We start from the raw sequence: 5,129 nt of genomic DNA on the forward strand, positions 1-5,129 counted from the left end.
TCAAGTTAGGTTTTAACTTGACAGGAGAAATAGGCGAGTGAATTGGTAGTTCCCAGGACAGTGTTCTTGTGATGATGTCTTAGTATACCGTTGGGTTTGAGATCCAATGAAAATTGTGTACTCATATGGACATCAGTGGATGATCGTGAGATGTGACATTAGCTGGGATCTAGTTCTCGAGATCCAGCAGGTGGTGTCACTAATATTTCAGCGAGTGATGTGCGATATCTGTGAAGTGACTAAGATAGTCAAGGATCGATTTGGTAGCCAACGAGGTTTGCCTTTAGGATCGAAGATTTCACAAGATCGTGACGAATCGAATTTGTTCTTTCGAGTCAGTGAGTCACATCCATGCAGACTATTTGTAAAAGATAATGCGTTTTAGCAATGAACGACAATCAAAGACGTTTTGTGTGACAAATTACTTCGAGCATAAGTGTTTTCCCAGAGTTTCTAGGGAATAGATGAATTAGACTTTTTCAGCGCAAAGGCTGATGCCTTCAGGAAAAGGAATGATTTGACTCTGGTGGATCCGTTGAGATTTAGTTTCCAGGATCTTTATGTTCAACCTTGGGAAGTTGGGACGAGCGATGATGGTATCACCAAAGACTCCGAGTTAAGTTATACCAGGCGCATGTAACTGTCGAGTGTCGAGATGGAACAGGAAGCATTTCCATATGTGTGTGTACTGTGGAATATCCCAGTTGAGCATATTGGTGGGAGCTTGCCTTAGTCTTGATGTGTGCACAGTGATTGCAAGTATGTATAACATGTTAGAAAATCGTGTTCAGATCAATTGAATCGATACCCGGTGCAACAGAAGTTTAAAAATTTTATTTTTCTTTGATATGAAACAATTTCATATCATGGGTATCAAAACGTTTAACGATTAAATCACACAAGTAAAATAAATAATAACTAATTAAATATTTTACCTCCAATCTCGAAGCGAGATTATGGACACAAACATAATTTAATCTGCTCTTCTTGTATATCCCGGGAACCGATGGCGTCACGATCAATCACCGGAATAAGGTCCAGCGAACAGAAAACAAAAACCCTCTGATTGACTGCACTAGAAATCAATCAGAAGTTTTGCGTAGAGAATAAACAGATATGATCTGTTAATTCAGAATTGTAATTTTTCACAAAAATCACAAGTCTGAATTTTCTTCGGGAGGGACAAGGATTTCGAAAAACCCTTAGAATATTTAGAGTGTAATTTCGAAAATTATAAGACACAAAGTGTTTGATTTTCGAACCCAACACCTCTATTTATAGATAATTTCTAGTTATAATTGTATCAGAACTCTAACTCCTTAAAGCCCACAATCCATAACTTAAGCCCAACAAGCCAAGCCCGTTGTTATAGAAATTAATATAAAATTTATCGTGACTCCGATTGATAAACTAATTTCACCAATGTGCACAAAAACCATTTCTGCATCTTTTAGAGTCAAGATAATTTTTCTGAATCCGAATTCAGTGATTTCCAAAAATGCCCATCACTATGTCATTTTAGGAAATTCCACTCCCTTTAGTTGAGAAATCCAATTTCTCTTTCATTAAATTTAACTCTTTAAATTTAACTATCTCTATGGGTTTTTAGTAATCCATTACTTGTGTAACCCTCAATGGTTCAGGAATACAGCTAGCCGTGGGCTCACAACTCCTTGTGACTCGGAACAACAATTTCCGACTTACCCAACGAATCATGGTAACAGCGTCTAGCAACATCGCCCCATGATTCCCTAGGTATTACTGATAGTGCCTGCAAGAACCAGTAGATTTTGGTTAGCGTACAGTACGGTCCCTTCAACCAAATATCCCGATCGAATCAACAACCATTGGTTCATCAAGAGTCGTTCGAGATTCGATAACTATGCACAACATCTTGGAGATATATTAGTGACATCGCATGTGTTACTAGGATAACCATTAACCTAAAACACATCATGTACTCTGGCTAGAGATTTGTCACACTAATATCTCCTCAGATCGCATAGGATATCCACACTCGCAAGTATGTGGTGAATCCTTGACAACAAAGCATCGACTCCTATATGCGTCGTAACTGTACCCAATCCCGACACCTGATGACCCCCATAGAGTCGGTAAACGAGTCAAAGCATAGTACTAGCATATAGAGTCTCAATGATGTTTCAAGTAATAAGGACTAATTGTGTACAACCAAAAACGCGGACTTTATCCACTCGATAAGTGATAACAACTTGGAAAGTCCGAATAGGGTAGTTCGATCATTCATCATATGAATATCCATTTGCATTCTTCGAACATCTCTATGTTCCCTATCAATGAAACGTGGTACTCTGCATCGCAAATGCTAGTCTCAAACTCGAGCGATCCTTATCCTTATTTTCGGACGGCTCAATCGACTAGGAACTGTTTAGAATATACAGTGACTATAAGATGTGTTTCATGATAGTCATCCCCATGTACTACCACATCTTACATACACTATAGTATATTCAAGGTCTTTATCAAAACAACAATAGTATATCACAATATAACAATATGAAGAAAGATAAAGTCATTGCCATTAATAAAATGTAAATTATTTAAAACAAAGATTGTTTACACAAAGAGTCATAAAAGCCCTTAGCCACAAGTTGGCTATCCGAGCACCCACTCTTTCAATCTCTCACTTGCCCTAAAGCAAACTAGTCATATTACGTAATCCCATTGCTTTGCGATGTTTGTCAAACAATGGTCCTGGCAAGGGCTTCGTAAGAGGATCATCGATATTGTCTGCAGAGGCCACTCTCTCGACTGTAATGTCTCCTCTTTCCACGATCTCCCGGATGATGTGGTATTTCCTCAGTATGTGTTTGGATCTTTTATGAGACCTTGGTTCCTTTGCCTGAGCAATGGCACCAGTGTTGTCGCAGTACACCGGGACTGGACCAACAGATTCTGGAATCACACCCAACTCTTGGATGAATTTCCTCATCCAAACCGCCTCTTTAGCAGCAGCTGATGCTGCAATGTATTTTGCCTCAGTGGTGGAATCCGTTGTGGTGTCTTGCTTGGAACTCTTTCAAGAGATAGCACCGCCATTGAGCACGAATACAAATCCAGAGGTTGATTTCGAGTCATCCACGTCACTTTGGAAGCTAGAGTCGGTGTAGCCTTCCAACTTCAATTCTCTTCCACCATAAACCATGAATATATTCTTAGTTCTTCTCAAGTACTTAAGAATATCCTTCACGGCTTTCCAATGCATTTGACCTGGATTGGCTTGATATCTGCTCGTGACGCTCAGAGCATAGGCCACATCCGGTCTAGTAGATATCATCCCATACATGATACTACCTATGGCTGACGCATATGGTATATGTGTCATTTTCTCTATCTCTTCGTCAGTCTTGGGACACATAGACTTGGATAGAGAAACTCCATGACACATAGGTAGATGTCCTCTCTTGGACTCATCCATTGAAAACCTTTTCAATATAGTGTCGATGTAGGTTGCTTGAGTGAGTCCTATCATTCTCTTAGATCTATCTCTATAGATCTGTATCCCTAGAATATAGGATGCCTCACCCAAATCCTTCATCGAGAATCTACCTGATAACCATATCTTTGTTGACTGCAACATCCCTACGTCATTCCCAATGAGTAGGATGTCATCAACATAAAGTACTAAGAATGTTACCGCATCCTTAACTACTTTCTTGTACACGCATGGTTCCTCCGGGTTCTTGATAAAACCAAAATCCTTTATTGTTTCATCAAATTTCTGGTTCCAACTTCTTGATGCTTGTTTTAGACCATAAATTGATCTCTGAAGCTTGCATACCTTATGCTCGCTTCCCATGGAGGTGAATCCTTCAGGCTGCATCATATAGATTTCTTCCTTAATGTTTCCATTAAGAAATGCAGTCTTCACATCCATTTGCCATATCTAATAGTCATACCATGCTGCTATGGCAATTAGGATTCTTATGGACTTGAACATTGCGACTGGTGAAAAGGTTTCATCATAGTCAACTCCTTGTCTTTGAGTATAACCTTTTGCAACCAATCGTGTCTTATAGGTCAACACCTTGCCATCAGGCCCAAGTTTTCTTTTGTAAATCCATTTACATCCTATTGGAACAATTCCATCAGGAGGATCTACTAAAGACCAAACTTGGTTTGAATGCATCGAGTCTATTTCCGACTGCATTGCTTCAAGCCATAAATTAGAATCCGCATCAGAAATTGCTTCCTTGAAGTTTCTTGGATCACATCCAATATCGGGTTCACTTTGATCCCCTTCAAGAAGAAGACCATATCGAACAGGAGGCCTAGAAGTCCTCTCGGATCTTCTAGCAATAGGCGTGTCTTGTGATGATTCTTGAGGTGTAGGATCGTTAATTTGTATTTCGGGTTCTTCTCGAATTTCTTCGAGTTCCATCATCTTGCCTTTCTTATCCAATAAGAATTCCTTCACCAAGAAGGTGGCATTCCTTGAAACAAACACCTTTGTTTCAGCAGGATGATAAAAATAATATCCGATTGAATTCTTCGGATACCCCACAAAATAACATAAGATGGATCGACTATTCAACTTATCTCCCACTGTCTGCTTCACGTAAGCAGGACATCCCCAAATCCTCAAGTACGAATACTTAGGAGCTTTGCCATTCCATAACTCGTATGGTGTTTTTATCTACAGCTTTAGTGTGAACGTTGTTCAACAACAAAACCGCCGTTTCAAGCGCGTAGCCCCAAAACGATGGAGGGAGCTTAGTGAAGCTCATCATGGATCGAACCATGTCCAACAAGGTTCTATTACGACGCTCCGAAACAACATTCAGCTGTGGTGTCATAGGAGGAGTCTACTGAGAGAGAATCCCATTCTCTTTTAGATAGTCCAAAAACTCGGCACTTAAGTATTCTACACCACGATCCGATCGAAGTGCCTTAATACTTTTGCCTAGTTTGTTTTCTACTTCAGCCTTGAATTCTTTGAACTTTTCAAATGCTTCAGATTTATATTTCATTAAATATAAATACCCATACATTGAATAATCATCAGTAAAGGTAATGAAGTAGGTGTGGCCAAATTGAGTACCAATTCTAAATGGACCACAAACATCTGTATGGATCAAATCCAACAGATT

Source organism: Henckelia pumila, chromosome 1 (assembly GCF_033568475.1).
Source record: "Henckelia pumila isolate YLH828 chromosome 1, ASM3356847v2, whole genome shotgun sequence".
NCBI lineage: Eukaryota > Viridiplantae > Streptophyta > Magnoliopsida > Lamiales > Gesneriaceae > Henckelia > Henckelia pumila.